General features: G+C 40.4%; 1 long non-coding RNA gene across 2 annotated transcripts in view; it reads right to left on the reverse strand.

Annotated features, from left to right (window-relative positions):
• Nucleotides 1–26,077, reverse strand: part of LOC135424734 (uncharacterized) — a 301,350-nt gene that overhangs the window by 249,225 nt on the left and 26,048 nt on the right. The window contains exon 1 of one of the 2 annotated variants that reach the window (XR_010435331.1): nucleotides 9,837–9,985. The exons of the other annotated variant lie outside the window; for it this stretch is intronic. This is a non-coding gene — a long non-coding RNA (uncharacterized LOC135424734). Of the gene's footprint in view, nucleotides 1–9,836; nucleotides 9,986–26,077 lie in introns of those variants that run through there. 2 annotated transcript variants of the gene reach the window in all.

Genomic DNA, 26,077 nt, shown 5'->3' on the forward strand with positions numbered 1-26,077 from the left:
CAAAAACAGCTTTACAAATGCCATGGTTCTGCTTTCCCATTGCTATCTGTGGTGAAAGACTGTGGATGAAACTCCACTTCTGCAGAAATAAGAGCTCCAAATCCTTGCAGTGTTTAGGATGACACTCTCTGATGTTATCCTTCTGAAACCAGCACCTTCCACACTAAAATACGCTGTGCTACCAACTGACCCTCACAAAAGATTTCTACAGACAAACTTAGTGGGAAGAGTGGACTCCATTAACCAGTTGTGAATGCCAGCAGAGATACATGTTTGAAAGCAGGGTAATGCAGAGGAGTCTCCAGGGGAATAGACACTACGGACCCTTTCCTAACTCAATGAGTCCAGTCAATACCTTGAGTAGTTTAGTGGATGGTATCTGCACATCAGGAAGCTGGGAGCAGCTTCATAGTTTTGTGTGATCTGTTGCTCTGCACCAGCATGCTTATCCGAGCACTTAACCCGCAGTATGAAGCCTCATCTGCCCTTTCCTCAGTGTGCAGGTCATTTTCTAGCAGGCAGGCAAGATTATTTAGCTATTATGTGTGGCAAGATGATTGAAAGCCTAGGAGACCTACTTTTGGCAGGTCAGCCCCTGTGTTGCAAGAGGTGCCCATAGGAATTCATATGCAAATAGCTTTAGAAATGACTGATGGGGATGAAGGAGGGAAGGGTGGAATTGCTGTTGACATGGCAAGGTCCCACATATCCATGAGAATAAAGACAGCATAAGAATTACACACATTTAGACCTTAGCATTATTCATACCCATCACCTCTCACTACTGTAGGAAAGCAAACACCAATCAGTGATTCAGCAGCACTGGCCCTCCAGAACAGGCACTCCTGCTGAATGCAAATGCAATAAACAATGAGTAATTTCAGTTCAGCTTTGTGCTTTTTCTCCTTGGGAGAGAAACTGGCTGTTCCACTCACACAGCATAAGTGAAATATTTTTTTCAGTTCAACACTTAGTAGTGCAACCAAAATTCTTAAATGATTCTGCTCTTGCTAGGGCCACTGTTCACAGCTGCAGGGACACAGGGATGAACTAGCAAGGGATGCTGTTTTGAAGAGACAGACACTTACAGAGCACCATTTCAGTTAATTTCCTTTCCTTACAATAGACATCCCTTGGAATGTGTTGAGGTGTATTGTTATCAAATGTAAAGACTTTCTTATAAACCTTGACCACTGATATGGTAGGGGATTTCCTAGCCTTTTGGCTGATTTAAAAAATACCTGGGGTAGGAAAAAATAAACACGTTTGCTGCTAGATGTTCATAAGGAACACAGGATATTGGATTGAAAGAAGGTCCAAAGTAGCTGAACAAAAGGCAAAGACTGATGAGGAATCCCTCATTTACACTTTTTTTCTGCAGTAGCATTAATCAAATAATCTACACAGATTACATATTATCAATCATTTGAAGTCTTCAGAAAGGGACATCTGGTATTAGGTAAAATATTGCTGCCCTATCTCAGCCATGAGAACCAAGATGTCTGTGGGAAATGCAGGGTGAAATTTCACAGATGATCATAATGGTCTGACTGGTGTTCACACCTCTGACACCCTCCTGCATCCCACAGGGAAATCCAGTGTACTTTTGTTAGTTTACCTTCGTGCAGGAGTCAAAAAGCTGCTAAGGAATTTAGTTTCCCTTTAGCATTTAACAGGCTCTCCCTCTGCCTTCTTCATTGAGCAGCTGTTTGTGTTAAACTGGAGGCATACTAAAGTAAAATTCATCCTTGAGAGGCATACAGGAAAACCAAAAGAGAAGTATGCAAGAGGGCTCTGGAAAGGACAGAGTGTAATGAAACAGTATTTGGAAATCCAGAATGGAAGCTGTAATTACACTATAATTATAAGTGCGTATGTCCAGTTTACAGGTCTAATAAAACCTCAGCAAAGTCGACCTGATCTGTTAGACCAGATTTCTACTACAACAAAATTTCAAGTAGGAAATTCAGAAGCAAATGACAGAAGTAGTAGAAAAACCAAACAACTACCATATTTGATTAGGAAAAAAAATGCCAGAGGCAGATATAATATCAATTTTCAAATTAAAATAAGGCATCAAACAATTATTTTTCATGGTCCCTAGGAACAGGGAAACAAGAACTTTAGCTTAATTTGTGATAACTAACACTAAGCTTAAATACTAGAGCGAATTCTGAAGGCACTGAGAAAGTGATGGAACACTAAGTTAAGACTATTTAGGGAGACTGGAAAATCACCCCTGAAGGTTTTCAAGAGCAGACACTAGTAGAACATGTATTAGGGAGGGCTGGGTCCACTTGACCTCACACCAGCACAGAGGCACAGATTAATGAGTCCCTGGCATTCTCCCCAGCACACAGCCCCAGATTCGTAGAAAAGACAGAGAACAGAAACCGTCTTATCTAAAGAACAAAGCAAGTTTCTGTTCTTCCTTATTCTTCAAGGGAACACAATATGTGTCTCTGCTATCAAGATATCTTTTAAAGCAGTCAGCAAACTATGACTACCTTCAACATTGTTGCTGAAGAAGGGAACAGAAATTTCTACTATGATTTCAAGTCATTTTCTACCACACACTCCTCCTCATTAATCAAGAATGAGTTTCAGTGCACACTTACACCATAGATTTCAAGTCTTTTTTGCATACCTTGCAGGGAAACATTGTGAAGCCATCAAGGAGTTTGTCTTAAATAAAGTCTGTCTCATTTACAAGTTCTGAAAAAAATTTAGTAAAATAAAAATCAGTAAATTTCAGTCTTGCTCCGTTGTATACTAGCATTGGCACAAAAGAAACTGCAGCTGCTCCAGGACTGGAGCTTCTTCTCTGAGGATATACATATGGAAGCTAAACTGGGGGGGACCACACACACAAAAAATTAAATTAAGTCATTTTAGCTTTCCTTCATGAAGTTAATCACAAACCTACAGTTTAAAAAAAAAAAAAAAAAAAAGAAAAAAAGAAAAAACCCAACAACACTGTTTATCTTGTAAACAGCAAGGAAGGAGAAACAGAAATAGTTTATACTATCTTGACTAACTGTAACTGGGAGGGAAGTGTTCAGGCCCATAGTGAAGATAAACAGCTCTATTCTGAACTCAATATTTGTAATCAGAAAAAAGTATTTAAGTAAGTCCCTTTCTGTCTCCTTTACACACTTCACTTTGAAGTTACACACCCCCTTTGGCCTATGTAGAGGTATCCTGTGGATCTCTTAGTACTTGCATAGCATTCCAAACCACTACTCCATTACAAAATTCATTTTCTATCTCATCCAAAACAGACCTTTCAATTTATCCTTCCAACAGGACTTAAGATCAAACATGCCTAAAGTAATTCAGCAGAATTTGCACATTCCTTGCAACTTAGGATCATCAAGAACATTTCCTTTCCTTTTTTCATTGTTGCTTCAAGCAGAATTCCCAGCACTTTGCTGTGTTACCTGATGGTTTCATGCCTTTTCCTGCGGTTTTCCCTTTACCCTGACCTCCTGCTCTGTCATCCACAACTAACATGCATTTCTTTTGGAGTTTCAGCTCTGGGCCACCTCTTTTGCCCATGTCAGGAGCCAGCTCTTCCAAAAAGTTCTCCTGCCTTGCAGCTTCAGTTCAACCCCACGCCTTTCCCATCACTGGCACAAAGCACACTAAACATGTGCAAGTACAAAAACCACAGTAACCCTCTTGCGCCTACACCTGTATAATAAATATGTGCTTTACATATATCACCCAGGCAAACATTTATAAATTAACTGGTTTTCTTCTGTTTCTAGTAATTTTAAATGTCCCAGAGTAATATTTCTTTAGGATCTTATCCGCAGTGAGAAAGAAAACCATGCACATGAAAAAACCCACCCAACTCCAAGATTCCTAAATTCCAGTCTTTGTGTTTTAAGAAATTTATTAACATTAGAGATTTTTCATAGTTGAGTTAAATCACCTAAGCTTACTATAATACTAAAACATTTGGGGTTTATATGGTAAAACACCTTCAAACTACGCTTTTACACTGATGTAAACATGGCCCTGCTAGGTAGAAGATCCACTGTGTGGTTTGTTTTCAGTTTGGTAAACATCAGGGAAGTCATTACTCTGACAGGAACAGCTCTATTCTAATCCAAATGGCATCAATCTGTTCTAGCCTTGAAAAGCAGAGAGGTCAGTGAACTGGTAGAAAGAGTGCTGAAACAAATGTCGTGAATAATTAACTGATCAAGAAATTTTCAGCAGGAGAATGAAGAATGTTTACTATACACTCAAATTATCCAATTTCCATGTGAAGGAGGACATTCAATATCTTAATCACAAGCCTCCTTTTATAAAGGCAAGTTTTAGCATGAGACATTCATATTTCTCACAAGTATCCTCAAATATTTGGTAGCTCAATAAAAAACAGAGGGATGGGCATTAAAATTATCCATTAGAAACAGAGAAAGAATTACTTTATTTCTGTACACCTGTCTCTAGCCCATCTCTGCTTTCAATACACAGGATATATAAGGTTTATACTTTTAACCATAAGCCTCAGGTGGCAAGGGATGGCTTTCAGAGTGATGGCCAAACAGCATTCCATTCCTAGGGGAGCGGCCACCTCTCCTAACAGGGCTCTGGATAATTCAGTACCTGGCCCCCTAATTAATGGGAAAAAGAGGTGAAAGACTATCCCTTCCATCTGAGCCAGTCTAGGAACCAGTAACTCATGATGCCTGCACTGAGTGAGGGTTTCTGTTGACAGATATTAGCCAAGAACTCCTTGGCATGCAGGCATGACTGCCAGGAGCATGCCTGAACTCGAAGAGAGGGTTGCCAATAGTAATTCAGGACTAATTTATTTACATCTACACCTCTCTGGAAACAAATAAAAGATTATCACTTCAGTGAACATTGCTTCACTTGAAATCAGCAGACCCTGTTTGTGCAAAGAGGCTTGCAAGGCTACATAGCAAAAATAAGAAAAAGAATGCACATTCCTTTACTGTGCCAGCAATGATTACAAATAAAGGCAAAAAAAAACCCCAAAACAGAATAACAGTTGGATGGCCTTCTGAGTTTGAACTGCTGCCAGTTACTACATCTTGAATTAATTGGCAGAGTTTCACCTATGAAGAGTTTTGCTATGCAAACTACACTCAATTTTACACATAGGTCTTATGGGAGTGCTCGGCTCCCTTCATGCTTGACACTTCTAGCAGTGACTTTGATGCCTGAACTAGCTAGTATGGCCAAAGTATTGCTCCTGATCACTTAAAAGAAAGTGCCTATTTAATGGAGCTGCCACCATGGGGTACAGCAAGAAGCTGTGGGCTTCTGCTTCGGTCCCAGCTGGGCGTTGCCATGAGGCTGAGTGTGTGGGGCCATCGGCCCCCAGCACAACCTGCTGCACTTTGTGCAGGGCGTTTACACCCAGCACGCTGGCTCTGATAATTTTTCAGCAAGCTGAGGAGCGTACAGCAGTTTCCTTCAAGCCCCAGCTACTACACGTGGTGGGAGAAAAAATCCCACCAACCCTCTGACTCTGTATTTCAGGTTTACTGCATCTTTCAAGTTAGGGAGGTGCACTGAAACAATGCAAAGCTCCCGGGTTTCCAAGAGTACAATTACAAGACAAAAGCCAAGCCTTGTGCTAATTACATGTTCAGCTGACTCGGGAAGTCGGAGCTCTAAGGACAAAACCCAAACAGCCAGTGACTCAGCAGGACAAGCATCTGCCTCCTGCCCAGTGCTTCACTGCCCAGACCACAAGAGCAGGTCTTCCTCAGCACACTGTGCTTTAATTGGTCCTGCCCCTTCACGTTAAACACTGAAATGTTCTGCTCATGAACTGTCAAGGGAAAGCTTAACCTATGCCAATGACATACAAATGAAAAGGCACATATGTTTGCCAGGTAAATGGTGTTTGTCCACTGCTAGGCTGTTCATTCATGGGCTTTACAATATCTCATTCTTCAACTTGAAAAACATTATCCCTGTTAGCAGAGAACAGCATTTAGCCAGAATGATAACACTTCATGCAGGAGATAAGTAGATCTTCTGACAGGCCAACTAACAAGAAAACAAGTAATAAATTAGCTGCAAAATGAAGTCCCTCTGGATGCAGTGCCTGAGCACATTTGCTCTGTAATTTATTCTGCTAATACATACAGAATTATTCAACCTTTGAGACTAAGAAGTGAGGTTATTTGTTTGCAACTCTCTTCTCATTACAACTGTCTTGATTTTCTTTTTATGAAAAAAAGTTCCTGAGGTCTTAATTCATTAATTCTTATTCAAGTATCTCATGGTAGCAATCTGGAGAGCATGGTCAGGTACAGAACCTATGGATCCCATATCAATGCTTGGAATGGGAGAAAGCACGGGGCAGCTCAGACTTCACATTTTCATGAAATCCATAACTCAGTTTCTTTGGACACAAGGCAAAGGAAATTGATTTCTTTGGCTACAGTTCCTATATATTCTCTCCTGTGTTCCTGAGCCGCAGAGAATAAAGAAAGGGAATAAAATAAAATAAAAATGCTCCAAGCTACCACCCCAGCACCTTAATAAAAGGGAATAAACCAACATAAGGCAAATAGAAAGTAAACACAATTCAATGAAGTCTGCAAAAACTTTTCAGTTTGAACCTTAGGGGTTTGTTTGTTTGCATTCATATTTTATAAATAGTTGGCAGAGTAAGTTTGCCAAGGTGGACATTCAGAGTAAATTAAAAGCAAACATTGAAGATCCGTTATAAGAAGCAAATTTTGACCCAGTAAACCCAATATGTATAGGATTTCTCATAGTTATCTAATCCAAAACTGAAGTTACACACTATGTGAACAGCCCTGCTGGAAAGAACAATGAAAGAAAGTGGTTTTGAGCAGTTTTATCTGTCTAACACTGAATACTTTTTGCCCAGCTACCCATGTGATCTATGTATCTCATCATAATATCTCAGTTTTCAAATAACAAAGGTTTTCAGCTCATTCCTAGTGAAGCAGCAGCAGCAGTAAACCAAGGCCTCTTCTATAAAGTCAGAGAAAATACCTTTGGGAATAAATAATCTTTCTCTGGAAAGCTGCTCAGGGAGCCATCCCAAACAAGGAGCCCCATACTTTGAGGCTTGCAGCCCAGGCTCCATGCAGCCAGAAGCAGATCAAAACCAGTAACACCAAAAGGACTCTCACAGCAATGGCTACTGTTGTCTGCGATCAAACCACCTAAGGGATCATTTTTAAGGACCAGACGGGAGACATGAGAGACAGAAGTGGAAACACAGTGCTGCAGCACAGCCCTGCTCATGTGCCCCTGCCAGGATTTTCATTTGTGTATTCCATTCCACTCCCTCTTCTCTTTCCCTGGGAAAGAAAGGGGTAGGAGGATTAGGCAAGTGAGCTCTCTCCTCACTGCAGGGATGGCTACAAGAAGTAGCATGCCATCAGGCAGCTCCAGAACAGGGCAGAAGGGGATAAGATACTGGGGCCCTATCAGGAAGCTCACACAACTGCCTCGTCCAAAAGGGTCACACATAAAGCTCTTCAGTCACACCAGCCATCCGACCACCACCCATTACCAGTAGGATGTTTGCCCAAAACACAGGGAAAGGCTTTCAGGAAAACCCTGCTGGAGTGGTACTATCAGCAGTGGCCTCACAAAAGGAACATGTTGACCTCCAAACTTCAAGTACTGCCATCCTGACCCTAAGATTCTATTTGAGCAAGTTATCAAACCTTGACATGGCTATGAAAAAAAAAAAAAAAGAAGTATTACTTGTTTGTAACTTTTAAAAAAATAAACAGCTTCCTATCAGTATTAAATTGAAAATGAGTTTCTATGGCAAGGGCTGCCCTGAAAAAAAAAAAAAAATTCTTTATCAAAAGAAAACATTTTTCAGGCACACCCAAAGACATTGCAGAAAAAACCCTCCTTACCTCCACAAATATACCAACAGGCCAGGCTCAGAAATAGGAAACATAGCTCTATGAAGAGAAAATTGTGGACTAGAGATATCCATAGCCCTTATAAATTGCAGGTAGGTAAGAATATTATTTAGCCTCTTGAGGTTTCCAGGTAGCAGAAAACTACTGAAGCTATGTAAATCATTTTGGTATAAATTTATCCTCATTGTAGCACTGCTATATTTCAGCTTCTAATTCCATTCAGCTTTAAAAAGAAATTCTCTTCAGAGACCTTGACTTTCCATAGAAAATTAACTAAAAGATACCATATATTCAGACATTTGGTAGCATGTATTTATATGTGAAATAATGCAAAAAACAGGAACCAGTTTGGAAATACACAGGAGGATCTCTATGTGTCTGTGCTACAGTCAGTTTGAGACAGACTTAGAAGAGGATAAAGAATTTGCTACAATACATTTTTATACACCCACTGATTTTGTGTGTGTTCATTTTACTCATAGAAATATCCCCTAAATTTGATCTTTCAGAGGCTGCAAGCACTATCACTAACACTTATGGGAAAAAAAAAGGGGAACAACCCCCCATCAAAAAAAAAAAAAAAAAAAAAAAGCCAAACTCCTCCTTTTACACCCCCCAATCAGGCACAACTATGACATGGTTTAACCATAGCTGGCAACTAAGCACTGCACAGTTGCTCACTCACTCAACATCCCCAGTGGATTAGAGGGAAGAGAATTGGAAGGGTCAAAGTGAGAAAATTCTCACTTTTAAGAACAGATTAATAACTGAAATAATAAAACAAATTATTATAAAAAGAAATAACAGAAAGAGATAAATAAAGCCCCCAAAAGAAAAGCAACACAAATGAAAACATTTGTTCACTACCAACCCACCGACACCTAGCCAGTCCCTGAACAGCAGCTCCCCAGTGAACCTTTTCCCTAGTTTTATTGCCAAGCATGATGCCATATGGTGTGGGATATCCCTGTGGTCAGTTAGGGTCAGTCGTCTTGGCTGTTCCCCATCCCAACTCCTTGTGCACCCCCAGCCTGTTCACTGTTGGGATGGGAATCAGAAGCAGCCTTGACTCAGTGTAAGCACTACATATCAGTAACTAAGAGATTCCTGAATTATGAACACTGTTTCCAGCACAAATAACTCCATACTAACAACCCCAGCCAAAATCAGCACCAGCTATCCAATATTAACAGCTGAGTCTCAAGGACAGTCTCTACACATCTCACCTCATAGACTCATTTTGGCATTTTTTCATGAAACTGCCTTCCCCTACACACATAAAAGTAGTCAATATTCAAATTATATCAACTGACAAGAATTCAGCTGCTTGTACTTCCCTCAGTTTTACTTTTCTAGTTACTATACCAAGGATGCAGACACATAACCAAAAACAATCACAAAATCTCCTTTGACCTTCAAGCCATCCTTTGAACTTGACATTAAAGAACATACTGTAAAAGCAGGTGGGGAGTTTGGCTGACACATGCTTACCCCAAATAGACCATCTTCAGACATAAAGGAACACCTGCCTCACACCTGCATTAAGTGGGAGGCAGTGCCCTTAGCAAACTGGGCAACAGGGAAAGCAGAGGAAAGTGAAAAATGAACCCATGAGCAGAGGTTTATACTAAAATAATGATTTTTTTTTTTTCTCCAGAGCTACAAGAAGTCTTAGCATAGGGGTTTTTTGTATTTTTCATGTCGTATCTGCCATTGGCTACTGTCCATCTGGAAAATACACAGGAGAAAAGCAAGCAGATATATTCTAATAATAAGTCCTCACCAAAAACAGAGAGTCATCTTGGGAGCAGGGTTCAAACAGAGAACAACAGATGCTGTGTGGGGTGGAAAGGCTGCGAGTCACAGCTTTCAGAGGAGATAACTTGAAAGAAAGAAAGAAAATATGAAGAAAGAAGAAAATACCTGATTGTTATTCAGCAGCACTAACAGCAGCCAACAGCTTCTGAAGGCATCCGAGGGATCAGGAGCTCTCCCCAGGGGAGAAGTACTGCCCCAAAGCAGTAGACATGAGAGCAGACCAGGTACTTGCGCACTGATGGAACCCCCTCCCTGCTTCCAAGCAATTAACAAAACAAAAAGGCTCAATGGCAACAGCCTGAATCTGGAATGCTTTGCCTGATCACCACCCTCAGCCTGTGTCGCTGGGTCATACAGCACAGTCTGGGAGGCAAGCACGGATCACTCTCTTTATAAGCACCCACTGGCTGCTTCATGGAGGTAGACCACCATTTTCTTGGGTTCTATCCTTACCTCTACTCTTCACTCCAGTGAAACTGATATAACTTTTATTATATCCATAACTCTATAGAAAACTACTTTTGCAATACTCTAACCTCCCTTTTAGGCAGATTTCCCATCACTGGACACCTATTACATATTGCTATTAGAGAGTACATTGTCACAATTGACAGATAGCAAGTTTGACCCACGCTTCTTATCCACTTACTACTTAGTTCTTTGGAATGAATCTTTTTTTTTTTTAAAAAAAAAGATGGATACTACACTCCTGTTGCTGCTTGATGCACTTTAAGTATAGTATAGTATAGTACAGTAAGTACAAGTATAGTACAGTATACAAGAAGTTCCTGTTGAATTAATGACTATAATAAGCTGAAGCGACAATTTTGTGAGGATAAGTAACACAGCTATAACATCATAACAGCTGCAGGAGAGCAGGGTTACAATGACTAGGAACCATCCTTCTCAAATGAAATTCTGCTCATAGCCAACTGACTGCAAATATCTGTCTCTTGATACTGGTTTTAATGAAAAAATGACAGCTGCTAATACATAGAGTAAATCTCCACAATTTCATCTTTCAAAGACACAAGATTTTGCCATGAGTGAACCCCACAGTCCTTCCTCCCCACCTTCATTCTCCACATCTCCTCCTGGTAGGGATAGGAGTATCCATCTGCACAACTTCCCTGCATAATAGCTGGCAGGGCTGGGTCCAAGACAGAGTATATTTGTGACCAAAGAGCCAAAACAGGGAAATATACTTCATTTCTTGTGCCTACGCCTCCCACAGATGCATTTTGCTATCATTGCAAGTTGGATGTGTTCTTATTTTATTCAACATTAAGAGATAACAGAAAGATCCTTTGTTGGTCATAATTGATGCAGTTCTGAAGATAATCTTGAGTGCACTAACTCCGTCAGGCTAAGGCTGCCAAAAAAAAAATCATAACATAAGAGTAGATGCCTGGTCCAACTCCTCTCAAAGTCAGGGAAAGTCTCTTGCTCACATAAGTAATTTTAGAAATAGCTCCTGCTGTGAAGACAGTAAGGAGACTAATCAGAGTACAGTGAGGGTTCAATTTTAGGATCTAAGTTCAACTGATTTTGAACACAAGTTTAAATGAGTTTTCTTGTCATAAACACCACACATCAAACCAGTTGTTAAAGAACATCTGCCTAGATTTGCAGTTCCATGATGCTGGAGCCCTGCTATGATCTGTGCAGCAGTGCAAGGCAGAAAAAAGCACGGCCCCATCCTTTCAGCTACGTGCTCTCAGACAGGCTTTCTCGAGCACAGATTACTGCTGCTGTCTTGCATAATATACTTCTGGAAGAGAACCCATGCTGCAACTTGATGTTGATTTTTATTAACACATAGATCTCAAATGAGAATTGAGTGACACAGAACTAACTGGTTTTGTTACTGATTAGAATTCAGGAAACAAATTATGAGATCAAAGTAAAGTATTAAAGAATAAAACCCCACAAAACCTAATATCATGTCCTAGACAGAAACTTTTGACTGGAGATGCTGAAAAGTATCTGGCATTGAACAAAAAAAAACCCAAACCCCAACAAACAAATAAAACCCCAAACACATACAAACAAACAAACAACAGATAAACCATTTCCCAACTTTGGAGTCATTATAATATTAGTGAAGCAGATAAGATGTTGGAGAAACTTGTATTTTAGGAAACTGAAAAGTTTTTACTCTACAATTTTTCCACGGTACCATATTAATGGAGGAAATAAGTTCCTGGATGCTTTATGTATTTGTTGGTGTATCCAAGGCCTAAGGTTGCATATGTAATCAGATACTGTGGGACCTGTACCCTGCTGAAATATCAGCTAGAGACAAAGCAGGAACCACTGAAGTACCTTATGCTCTTTGAATTGTTCTATGTTGTTAGGAAAATGAACTGAGGACTTTCCGTCAAGATTGTCTGAAGAGGAAAAAAAATCCACAAGAAACAGAGTCTGGCAATTTCTTTCAGTAGGAGTTCCACAGCTGTCTGAAGTATATTCCTGCAAAATAGACTGTTTCTTTTTATATAGATTTTATTCTTACACAGCTGGTTTCAAGGACGTAGCCAGGAGTTCCAGGTTTATCGAGCCATTGCTCAAAAAACTGATGTGTACCAGATGCAGAGGATGCAGTATACCTACATACAGACTCCTCATGGTGAATTATTGGTACCTAAAGCCTTAGCTGTTTTTTTCCTATGCTGTTAGAGCTAGCCTTCAGTTCAGCATTGGTGAGAAAACAATACACACCCTATGACAAATAGGTAACAAATCAGTTAGTATCATGACTATCTATACCACCTATGTGCCAGGATAAGTGCTAGCATTCAGACTATAAATATGGTAATCTGCTTCAAATTGAATTACTTAGCGACTTTGCAAATTGCTGCTTATCAGGCATTAATACTTTCCTATTCTTGCTTTAACATCTGCGTCACAGCTTAGAAAAGAGCCAGCTGAGCCAGTGAAAGTGAGAGTCACGTAGAGTTGCACAAGTCCCCTGGGACTACCTCCTAAGACTTCAGCCTCCATCCCAAAGCCTGGTTTTCTCAGCTTTAAGAGATCCCTCAAACATTCAAAATACCACAGGGGTTTTCCTAATTAACCCTTGGTTATATTATTATAAATAATAAGCACCTGAAGGCTGCATTTCTCTTAATTCAGACACCTTCAGGGAGACCTGAATTCCATTTCTTTTTTCCCGGAGCTGCTGGCAGATACTAGATAATGACTCCTCTCTCTCATCAGGCTCTTGTAGGACGTGCCAAGAGCAAACTGCTACTTTGCAATCCAAACAGGTCTCTCACAACAGCACAGTGCAGCCACAGGGCTTGGGGAGAAAAGAAAAAAGAGCTAGAAAGGAACCAGATATGAAGTTTTTTGTCTGGGTTTTTTTGTTTCTTTGTTTAGGGGGGTTTGATTGGTTTTTTTCAGAAGAAGGTAACATCCCTCACTCCTTACCACTCCCAAGACCTCTGACTTTACCATCCATGCCTTTATGAGAAATCTCTAGGACTCTTTTATTTCCTATGTATATCTATCTGTGCCACAGACTAAAAACAGCTAATTAAACCTGATAGACCTGTTTAGAGTCGATGCACAAAAGCAAAAGTTACTTTTCTTATCAGGATTAGGAAAAGCATTAGTACAACTAAGGTCTGTCATTAGGGTGGTAAAACAGCACAAAGCCATGAACTTCAGGGTATCATTCCATGAAGAGCAGTTAAAAGTAGTTCTGTCTCACTGGAATAATGCCTGAGAGGAAGAGAATTCGGTCATATGCCAGCAACATAAGCAGCTGGAAACAACGAGATACATTCCTAGCAGTAATACTTTACGTCAATTAAACACCTTTCATCCAAAGCATCTTACAAAACGATGAAAGAATCACCATCATTTTACAAAGAACAACTGCGGAATACAGACTTGGTGTATAACTCACTTGGATGTCAGACAGCGATCTGTTTGCATACTGTAGGCTTCTGCCAAGCAGATGAAAGTTTTTGCAGTTCATGTGCCATGCTGGAAAAGAAGAAGTGTCTGCATGAGCATGTTAGGACAGCATCAAGCCCAACCTATCAGACAAAGCCATTCACCATGACTTTGTAGCCTCAGGCATGGCACCACCTCAGCTAACATGGTCACCTGGCTTTAAAACAAAATGTATAGGCAGGTATGTGCTCATATCTGCCTCTGTGTCAGAGGCAGGAGGAGGGAAAAAAAAAAAAGATATTTACAAGCCTGACTCTATAGAAATGAATGAGAGCTTGGCTACTAACTCAGCAAAAGCCAGATGTTTACCACAGAGCTCTGACTCACATTAGCATTACCCAAAGTCAGTTTGTGCTAGAACATGTAATGGGCAAAGACAAATTTCCCAGTGCACAGCCTCAATCACATCAGAGCCCAAGAATAACTTAGGTGTCAGTCCTCTAGCATAAAAAAATTGGAAGTGGCAAGGGTCTATATCAGTTTTGTTCTGGACCCAACGAATATGCAGCTGCACTGTTATACCAGCAAGGCTATTTTCATTTAGAAAGTCAACTGGTGCTAAAATGAAATTACCTACTTAGCATGCCAAGAGCAGATCAAGTTTATTGATAGCGTACTCTAAGAGTAGAGCTTTCTGAGAGAAACTGCTGGGTAATTATCAATTGAGATAAACATTCTGCTGCTCAGGAAGCCCAGCCCATTATAAAGAAAAAAAAAAAAAAAAGAAAGACTCCACTAAACATAATAAAAGGCTATTGTTAAAAAGCTCCATATAAAAATAAAATGAAAACATCAGGTCACAAGTTGGGAGGAGTGGCTCAACCACCTGGTGTCTACTAGGAATTCTATTTCCTGAGAATTTGCAACTACCTACTTCAATTGAAGAAGACATTAAGACATTCTGATGAATTGCCCTTTATCTGATGACATTCTGTTATAGACTGAATAATTCCAATTAATTTCTTCCTACAACTCCCTTCACACCATCAACATGCTTTTTTTGCTACATTGAATTGTGTCACCAAAATATCCAATAAAAAACCAAACAAATCAGCAACACTGGTCAAAGAGTAGATGTGCAATTTTGGCCTCAGTGCTCAACTCTGATTTGCACTGACCCCAGGAAAGAGCTCAAAGCTGCCCTAATGCAATCTGTAAACAAGAACACAGTGCTGGTTAACCCATTGTATGAACAGAGGCTGCTGTCATAAAAAGAATAGTGTTATCTGAGAGAGAAGTATAGTGACACATCTGAAAACCAACACACACAGACATTGTTAATTTTAAGAACTTTCAGCTAAACTGCAACAATGTTCAAGTATGTCCCTATTGACCCCACAATATTTTTGAGCCATACGTAGCTTCCCCCACTATGGACATGAGCAAAAAGTATTTCTATCCTGATAAAGGGGGAAATTAAATTATTATTTACCCACAGAATTTTTCACACCCCTAAATTAGCTACAGACCATAAAAGCGAGCCCACATTTTCTTGAGGCAAAGACAATACACACTACTGCTGCTGTGTATCCTTGCCAAGGAGAAGAGTGTTTATGATTCAGAGGGCAACTAAGCCTTTGTGTCTGCTTGCTGTGTGCATTTCACCATGTGTGCTATTTGGAACGACACGTTTCAGAGCAGTTCAGAGATGCCATGGTCCATCATGTCACCCTGAGTCACCTTGGCATTTCTGAGATTATGCATCATTGAGATGATGGCCTCAGGGCTATAAACCTTCTTTTTAATACATTATTAACGATAATGGCTGTTGCAGACTGCATAGTCCCAACGCCTTGTTTTCCTCTCAGAAATCTCACTGAGACTATTGTGCACACATAACACAATAATATTCTCCAGGTCTAGAGTAGGTTTTTCAGGATCAGAGAAGACTTGCAAGACTCAAGTGCCTCAGAATTAGCTTTTGCCTCCACAGGAAAATGCACTTTAAGTTCACTCCCTTGCTCTATGAACCAAAGGACAAGAGAGCTACAAAGGCACCAGTAGTCTAATATATCATCTAATACAGATCTTGGATGTAAGTTTGTTGCTTCAGTTAGCCCTGCAGTTAACCTAAGGCACCTCTGACATTTGCAGCAAAAAAACCTAGACAACGCACCTATTCAACATCTAGAACAACATGTTTGCCTAGCTCTCAAATTGTACACAGAACTGAAAAGTAACTTTAATAGAGTCTAAGGGAGACTACTGAACTCACCTTAGCTAGGTACAAAAAAAAAAAAAACCTAAATCAAAGCAACCCTGTCTGAAAATTCCCACCAGAATCATGGGTGGTTTCCAGGAGCAGAGACAGCAGACAGCATTAGAGCTTCCTGTTCTTTGCACCAAGAGCAAGCTCTGAACATGTCCTCTGATTTTTACACGGACATCCCATTAGCTTAAAATATGTTCTTCTCAAGGGCCTTATCCACTCAAAGAGCACAAGGCTGCACAGTTCATCCTAAAAATTTAAAACGCTGGTCCTACTCCCACCTGGCATTGTGCCCACACATGCTATTGATGAAAAAAGCTTACAAATAACCTCTCTCCTGTAAGAGAATCAACAGTACTACTGTTAACTTTTCCAAGGCTTTTTTAGTGCAAACCAGTTTCCTCAGCTTCCCTGTTCATGAGGAAGAGCATTAACTCTAGTCCTGGTCCTTGCATGTGCTTTGCTTAGCTGTGGGCAGTGATATACATCTGTTTGATGTGGAACCTCCTCTTATTACTTGCCTAATTACATACAGAAGTACGGCTGGGTTTGAGTTTTCTGTTGTTAACAGCTACATTAAATCAAGGTCAGAAACTTCGTACACATCCCTTTTTTTCAGTGGGTTAACCCAGCCTACATGTTACAAGCAGAAGAGCCTGCTGAAAGTCTTCCATTATCTCTTGAAAGTCAGTGCTATCTGAATATTAACACAATTACATGGATATTCATCTCATGCTCTGATAACATTGTTATCTCCCGAGCTCTTGGCTGCAGAATCAGGCCACTCACTCTCCTGCTCAGCTTTGCACATCAAAAGAAAAGCAACAATAGCACAGCTTTGAAAAAACGCCACGAACTGGCCAAAGTACAGAACTCATAAGCAGACAGAGTGTTCTGTTTATCTGGCAGCGGGTGCGGCTGTAAGAGCCCCGGCCATGAGGCAGCTGCCAGGAACACCCCTCCACCGCCCTGACTCAGCGTAACGCAGTGGGAAAGGAAATATACTCTTCGATTTCAAAACCCCACCAAAGCCACACTTGCCCTGTTTCATGCTGTCATAGCAGAAGAGGAAAGGGGCGCTGCCAGGATTAAAAAAAAAAAAAAAAAAATTAGACAAGATCAGGAAGGAGGAAGGGAAAAAAAAAAACCACTTGGAAAAAAAAAAAACACTATATGGCATCAATGCACTTGACTCTTTCTTTGACCTCATGCTGACGCTCATCTTGCACAATTCAGGAGGAGTGAATGGAGCCACACACCTTCCTTCCCCCGTCAGGGACCTCAGCAGTGCCACAGAAACCCAGCACCAGCACTGGGAACTGCCCTGACTCTGTGCTCTCAGAAGCTGTAGGATCCAGGGTTCAAGGAGAGGGGAGGCAAGGGGCAGCCACCTAACACACACGAGTCTCCAAATACACACGTGTATATTTGCACGTGTATGTGTACACACCATCTCTTTAAAATTACCTTTGAAGAGCTCTGAGCCACCAGCACCATGGACTCATTCCTGCAGTACGCTTTAAACAGATGCCAGAGGGTTGAAACATTTCCACCTTCTCCTGTGTTATTTCAGAAAGTCTCATTTAACTCTTAGATAGATTTTCAGATGTTCAACTATGTTTTCTTTACACTACAGTACAGTATTTTTTATATATGTTATGCAAGCAGGCACAGGCATGGCTTTGCATGGAGTAGAAAAAAAAAAGGAAACATGAAATGAGACTAACATAACCACACATTTCCTTCTATCTGCATTTGTTTTGCTCAGAACACCACTTCTCAGGTCCAGCTAATCAGCATTCCTCAGTAAAACAAGATATCAGGGAGCAGTGAGAGCCATAGAGGAGGTTATCTTCCTCTTCTCTGAATCATGAAGCTTTTCATGGGGTATTTTCACAAGACAAGAGAATTGTTCGTGAGTATCTTGTAGATCAGCAGCATGACTTGGAAGCAACTGCTGAAAAGCAAAAAAGACAACAGAAATGCTGTCTCAGGAGTCTCTGTCCTTTCCCTACATAATTCTAGATACTTGTGATATTTTTATTTTGTCCTTTGTCAAAAAGAATGGTCTGTTAATCGGTAACAAGAGAATCTGGAAAGATTTTTGCAATGCTATAAATAACCAGAGCACAGTTCTCTAGCCAGCAAAAGCAGTCCTGTGTTTATACTCAGAGAATGTAGACAGAGGAAGATAATGGCTTGTTTTGTTTAAGGTGGAATGACTTTGGCATAGAACTGTTGTATTGTTACTAATTTTATACAGTTAAATACAACAATAAAATCTTAAGTGTACTTTTTGAGACAGTTACAACATAGGCCTAATGACATCTGAAATACAGCTTGTATATGCAATCATCAGCATGCATATGTAGATAGAGTCACAGTGACTAACACTGAAAGGGTGCTTCTTTCATTTGCTTGGTTTTGTAAGATAATGCTCTGAACCTTGTGTTCATAAAAGAATCTTGCAGAGCCAGGTTGGAGAAGCATGTTGCACATATTTACACGGGAGTAACGTTACGTACTTTGTAAGTGTGCTCCTGCACAATGCCCAGCTTCCTCTCCTCTAAACCTCTTGTTTTAATCCATTCACCCATCCATAACTTCTTGGCACAGTTTCAGTTCTCCTCGTCAATTTTTTTTAATAGGCTTTGTCAAGTCTACTCCTAAATCTTCCTGTTCATTTTGTTTCAGGGTCATATTTGAAGTGGTTTAAATTAAACAAAAGAAAACCCAGAAGTTACAGGTCAGTTGCTTTAGGTAAGACTTACTCGTGAACTCAGAAACAGGGAGTTACAGCTCAGCTAACAGCACACTTCACCACATAAACTATGCCGTCTTCCTGAAAGGAAGGGGACACACCGTACTCTCACTCCAGCACTTCCTGCCATAGTCTCAGCTTTGAGATTCAACCTGTCCAGCTTTGCAGCGTGCAGCATGCTTAAGGCTTGTAAAGAATGCTTATCATAATACTGCAGTACAATACTCTAAAGAAAGCATGGAAAACACTACAAACCCCATCCCCACCAAGCAAACCAGAATTCTGTGGCCAGAAACAGCCCATATTGAAATACAGTTCAGTAATTTGCTGCTGAACTGCTGGTGTTGGGAGACAGCATCTGCTCTCTGGTTCAGTGCCTTACCTGTCCCTCAGGGCATTAGGTAGATCCATGGGACTGTGCAAGCCTGCTGCTTCACAGCCCAATCTTAGGCACTGGTTCTCCAAGATCCAGTCTTGGAGATCAGGTGCCCTCTGTCCCCTCCTCACTTTCACCCACCAAGCCACACATCTTAATTTCCTATACAAACAGAGTAAAGTGGTGTCTGACTAACATATTTTGGGGGCTAATCTAAAGCATTACTATAAATTAATATTAGATAATTTAGATAATTAGATAATTTAGACTCAATTCCTCCAATCTATTTTGTACACAGGAGCTATACCTTGCCTTGATATCTGTATACTCATGGGTTTGTGTAGTTCTTGAAATGTATATTCAGGAATATATATCCTGATTATTTAGAGCACCTCTAGTTAGAAGCCTGTGTCAGCCAACCTCACCGGGTCGGCCTGGCTAACTTTGCAGGAAGACAAGGCACATTAGTTGAAGAATATCATCAGGCTAATAAAGTTATGCTGTTTCTCCTTAAAGATAACGCGACTTTTCCTGTGCAGTGTGGACATATCAGCCGCCACAAAGCCAAATAAGAACTCTGAGCTTCACTTCCAAGAGTGGATACACCCATGTGTTGGCAGATTGATGAGGGCAAAGTACGCACAGATAAATTCTCCACAGAAAAGCTGTGGAGAAGGGCTGTAAACTGTAGAGGGTACTTAATAAAATAAGTAAAATGAAATCAAATGACTAAAAAAAAATCTTTTACTTCATATGGATTAGTATGCATTAAATCTTAATCTGCAACAGTTTCAGGCAGTCGTCATTTCTACATACACAACCATTTATTCAAATCCATTTCCCACTACTCAAAAGTACCGTAGTCAGACGTGCAATGATAGCCAAAACCATGTTTTGTTTTTGTTAAATTAGCTTAGATGCCATTTTGAAAATAAAAAAGTAGAAAATTTGATTTAGGTTTTCAAATCTAAGGCGAGAATGTGACCTAGGCTTGAGAAAAAAAACCAAACCCACAAAAACCCTAACAAAACAAAACAAAAAAAGCAAATGAAAAAAACCAAAGCCCAAAACAAAACAAACCACCACCCCCCACAGGCTTCTGGAAAATGGATTTTCTTTTTGAGGAATCTTTAATTAGGCATTTTTCTTTGGTTTTGACAGGTGACACGATTGAGTCTTGAATTGCTGCTTCCCTAAGTGTTACATCAACAGCAATTTGTACTCTTACTCTAGGATATCTAGTTTGTCATCCCTGCTAGGGATGATAAACCAGGTCACCACCCATGACTAAGAGCAGCAGAGAGGATGGTAGACATAAGACACTTGTGGCTAGAACCTGCCATAAATTTAAGTAACAGACAAATGCAGAGGGGCACACACCAATGTTTAATAAAAGTGTTGCTTCAACATTGGAAAGTACAAAGTTAAACTAACACGAGTTCCAAAACAACAAGCAAAGCTGTGCACTGCAGACACTACCACTGTAGCTCATATGACATGGCTAAAGCTCACATGAATGTTTGCAGTGATTTCATACATTCCATATTGAACTAATATCTCTTTGAATGCAGGTTAATTATAGCAGGATTTGACAAGATAAAAAAAGGACACAAGACAACTGTGTGAGCATAAAGCAATTTAAGCCAAACACCACCCACCTACACATTGCAGAGAGACCTGTGCAGACAAGAACTAATAGAGCCAGACCTCAGATAGAAGTCCAGGAAAATATGCCAGTTTAGAAAAAATCTGACTCCATCCATTTATTTTAGATCCAAACTAACAGGGTCACTACATTGTGAGTGACCAGTTCATTACTACATGCTGTTTATGGTTCACTGTTCTTCAGAATTAATGTGAAATGGAAAGATTCTCCCACAGGCCCAGTAGCCATCTGGTGCTATTGCTCTATTTCATGAAAAATTCATTGCCATTTTATCATAGTCAGCTATTTCAGAGACTGTAGTGATTTATGTTTTTAAGCAGAATATTTTATTCACTATTGATGTTTGCAAATCTGCTTCAGCATCACAGTTCAACAGATTATGTTCTTTCTGGCTTCATCCTGGGGATTTCTTGCAGTCTTAAAGGCAGGAGAAGCTGAAAAAAAATCAGTTTTAGTAATAGATTTATAAAATGGACGTCGTAGTGTAGTCTGTTTTCCCAAGCTAAATAAAGCAAAACTCAGTTCCAGTGAAACATGTTGAGGCATTAAGAGCCACATTACATCTCCGAGCTCTCATTCAGCCATTCATCTCTAGCAGAGCTATCTGTCAATTAACACACAACTTAGTTTGATATTCATTCTAGCTCAGAGAAATTTTATATTATTCCTTCATGCTTTACTCGCAGGAGATTCTGCACCCAGAAGTGTTTCAGCAGGCTGTACAGAGATCAAAATGAAGTTAGTGGGTTAAGGAGTGCACAAGCTAAACCCCTCCTCATGAGTGCTGAAAGAAGCATCAGCAGTGCTGTAATAGCTCACTGGACTCATAGCCAGTCATCAGGAGGTTGGCTGTAACACCTACCTTGATGATGCCCTGTACTACACCAGTATGAGCTGCCTCTGCTGTGGCTTTTTACTTAAAGCCTTTAAAGTTTGTGCTTTTTCTTCCCTCCTCCTTCAGGCTAATATGAATAAGGTCAAAAGAATTCAGGCAATATAACCGGGCAATTCCTTTAATCAGAACAAGAGTGCTTGTGAGAGTTGGCAACACCTGAAGAGTGGGTGTAGAATACATCCCCAACAATTCAATACACAACAGGCTGCAATAGGAAGTGACTGCTGAAACTGAGAAGGAAGTGAGTGAATATTCATAAGTTCTCATGAAAAATAAGATCACCTTTAGCAGTCCCTTTACATACCTGCAAGTACTTTATCAGCCCACACACCACTTCTGTCTCAAGCACTGCAAGTTACCTCAGCCATGGGTATTCATATATGCTAGTAGGGTACTATTTTGGTGGGTTTAATCCTAACAATATTGCCTTTACCAAGCAAAGTCCCAAGGCAGGTATTTTATGAAGTCCATTTACATCCCTGAATGAGTTCATAAGATGTCACAGAAGCATTTAGAAAGTAGAAGGTTGAAGGAAACAGGAACACCTCAGTGTCCAGACCATATCCAGTCATAGAGCTATGGGATGGATGGTTGGCACATATGGGAACTAGAGAACTGCAGGACCAATAATTAGGCTGAAAGGGTCAGTCATCAGAACCTCTTGGCTCCCTTAGAGGATGAGGGTCAAAATAAGGATGACCATATACTAGCCCAGGCTGCCCATTGTATTATCTCAATCCTTTGAGATCACAGAGCAGTTAGGGTTGGAAGGGACCTCTGGAGATCATCTAGTCCAACCCCCCTGCCAAGGCAGGGTCACCTAGAGTAGGTTACACAGGAACATGTCCAGGTGGATTTCGAATGTTGAGAGAGAGAGAGAGACCCAACAACCTCCCTGATTAGCCTGTTCCAGTGCTCTACCACTCTCAATGTAAAGTAGTTCTTCCTCATGTTGAGGTGGAACTTTTTGTGTTTTAGAGATATTCACAACTTGGCTGGGCAAGGGTCTGAGCAGATGTACCCAACTTCAGAGCTGGCTGTGCTTTGAGCAGGGAGTTGGACCAGGCATCCTGCCAGAGTTTGATTCTGTTGCCTAAAAGATCGCAGAAAAAAAAGACTTCAGGCCAATTTAGTATAGGAGATAAGATGAGCAGAAGCTTTAATGAGCCTCCAGGCCCCAGGAATACATACCCTTGTGTGTGTGTCCGGACACTGGTTCTATGATTTTATAATAATGTCCATCCAATCCCTGTGTGTCCACTCCCTGGTTCTGCCCCATTCCACCCCCTGGCACACCCCTTCGGGAATCGAGTCTGGGGGATTTTGGGACCCCTCTTTTATCATCTTCATTTTCCTCACAGCACGCTGAGTCCTTGGAGGCCCTCCAAAGTTCTGGGCTTGAAGGTCACTCTGCCTATGTTTACATCTTCTGGTGCAGGCCTTAAGGTGTTTTTCTGCAACTCTACCTTGAAAAGAAAACTAAACAGCTAACAGAATTTTGAGGGATTGATATGGGATGGGGTTTGGTATGTGCAAACATTAAGCTGTTGTAGTTACTTTTACTGTAAATACTGGAACATTAAAATCTACATTCACTACATAACTACTTCTAAAATCTATAAAAAATAAAAAAAAAATCAGAAAACTCTGAGGCATCATTCAATGATCATGAATGCCAAGACCAGACTCTTCTTGTCCAAAGATCAAGAAGACATTCAAGCACAACCTCACATGAAGTTTATTTCACCTAAAAAAGGGAAACAATAACTTGAAGTAAGATTTTCAGGGGCACTCTGTTCTCCCTATTTTCCAGTTATTTTTAACATGAAAAACTCAGTGTCTTGGAGAGTCTAAGCAGAATCCATAAACATGCAGAAGAAACTATAAACTGCCAAGTTCAAAAGAGTAAACTATGCAAACTGCAGAACAGCTTGAATTTATAGCTTTCCTGTATTACAGATGACTTCATGGCCAGGCTCTAGTTGCTCCATTGAGCTGGCTTTGCAGGAAATACGTATACACCTAAGCAAACAATAATAGCAGGAGAGGTAAGAGTTCTCCTGCCTTATCATTTCAGTAAGATCACCTGAAGATGGTCTCAGAACCACATGCAATCCAGCCAGCCAAATAAATCATTAACTTTAAAAAGTTTCGAGAAGCATGGAAGAGACTTTCTGCTTTCAGCACAGTTCTTTCCTGATTAGGACAGGGAGAGACCATGGCCTCTCTACACCTATGGCATTCTTCACACAGCAACATTACTGCTAACTGCAATGGCATAAGGCAGGTGGCTGTTTTAGCTATTGCTTTAAGCCGCTGATAAATCATTTCCCAGGGGAGGGATTGGAGCCATTGCACCTGCATGAATTCTCCCAGACTACTAACACCTGTTCCCAGAGTCAGCAGTATTAGCATTCAGCTCACAGAAGTGAATAAACCCCCCAGCTTCCTTCCTGTACATGCTCTAGAACTGTCTTACCAACTCCAGTCTCCAAGGGACAAAACCTATGAATAGAGAGGCTTCAGTATGGTTTTCTAAGGCGTTTTAAGTTCATGGTTCAAAAAAAAAAAATCATTATAATATTCAAAGCACTATTCCTATTGGAATGGGTCTAATTTAGGTGACAGCACTAGAAAACCTCAGAAGGCAGAGTTGCCTCCACGTTTTGTTTCATTACCAGTTTTATCCCAGTTCTGAAGGATGGTTGTCTTCCATGAGGCCACATCACACACCAGCATCTGCTCACTGCTGTCTTCTGTTCTTCCCACTTTCCATCATCCTGTATTCCTCTAATTCCTAGTCATCTCATTTAAATTACAAGGCTGAGTACTAACATTTCGGTCTGTGATTGCATAGCCCTTTGCACAATTATGTGCAGGTCCATAGTAGTTCTTAAGTACAATATTCATACAAATTAGACCACTTAATCTACTAACTGGGAGAGCACTGGTCCTGTTACAAGTTCTAACATACTTTCTTCAGTGCTTCAGTCACTCTAATGTATTGTATAGCAAGACTAATACAACTGTTGTCCCAATTCTAAGAACAAAGTCACCAGCAACATATGAATTTATAATAAAATCATATTCCTAAACTCTACAACTGAACTTCTCTCTCAAAAGAAGGTAAACAGTCTAGCTTGGAAAAATGAAACAAAATACAGTCAGTGGCCAACCAAGGAGAAGAGATTTCATAGTGAAATATCCCTTCCAAAGAAAGCTAGCCTTCACTAGCCTGAGAGTTCTTCTGTTTAACTCTCTTCATCAGTGTCAAGTGTGGTTGCTCATTAGTATTCCCAGTGCTCAACAAATTTAGTTAATAGCCTAAAGCTCCATCTGTGATAGGCAGCATTTACTTAGCAAGCAGATAGCCCAAAGGCTTCAGGAGGATGCTGTAGCAGGACTCACAGACTTTGGGGAAGGGAAGGAGCTAGGATCTGGTCCTCCTTAGCTTACAGCAGAGAGACTTTCTGCTAAGAGGGAACAGAATAAGAATCTGAGTCAATACCTGCTGAAATTGTCCCCTTGTCCCCATTTCAAATTCAAGGCTTGATCTAAGCATATGTAAGTAAAAAACCATATTATTTTTGGCTCCATACATTAAATCAGATGTAGAACTTCAGTTTTGGCTTCTTCAGTTTAGTTCCTTCTTTTTTTGCACTGCTCTGGTTGGGAAAATCAGTTTAATAGCTTTTATAGCTTGCTGTATTTAGATATTTCAGGCATCTAACTCATTTTCTAAAAAAACCCCTATTCTTCAAACAACACACCCTCTACACACACACAATTTGTTCATTATACATTTCCAAGTTTGTTGCAAGAAAGCATCTTCCAGTGGAATAAATTTAAACTTTCACTTTGAAAGGGTCTTAGCTAAATTGAGACTGTTCACAAAAAGATAAATATAGTTCTTAAGATAAACACGTTCCTACTAGAACATTCAATTACAGCGTTACTGTAGTAACAGTGATACATACTTGTACCTCACCACAGCTAAGGAAAAATAAGAGATGGCTGACTGTCAGGCAAGTGCTGAAGCAAAGATCTTGTATCACATCCAAAAAGTGGTCACATCAGCTGAGGTGTCATCAGGCAGTGTGACTGATATTCCAATAACACACTTTAGTTTTCATTAAACCAGGAATGCTGATTCACTTAATTCAGCCACCAGGTTTAGCCAGCTAAGCTGCTTCAGAATCATTTCCTCAATGTAGAACTGCCTCTGCACACAGTGCTGGAGACCATTAGTAGTCATTTGCATCAGACAGAGCAAGTAGGAGCTCAAGACTCCTGCTACAAGGAGACCAGAGCCCACTACACTTAGAGAAGATAGATTACTACACTACACTACAACTGAAAAGATAGATTACCTCAGAAGTCAATTTAAGTTCAGAAACAAAGACCATATACCTGTCCATTGAAAGAAACTAACCAAAATTAACTATTTTAAGCGCACTGACCGAAGAAGAGTGCAAA

Source organism: Pseudopipra pipra, chromosome 1 (genome assembly GCF_036250125.1).
Source record: "Pseudopipra pipra isolate bDixPip1 chromosome 1, bDixPip1.hap1, whole genome shotgun sequence".
Classification (NCBI taxonomy): Eukaryota; Metazoa; Chordata; class Aves; order Passeriformes; family Pipridae; genus Pseudopipra; species Pseudopipra pipra.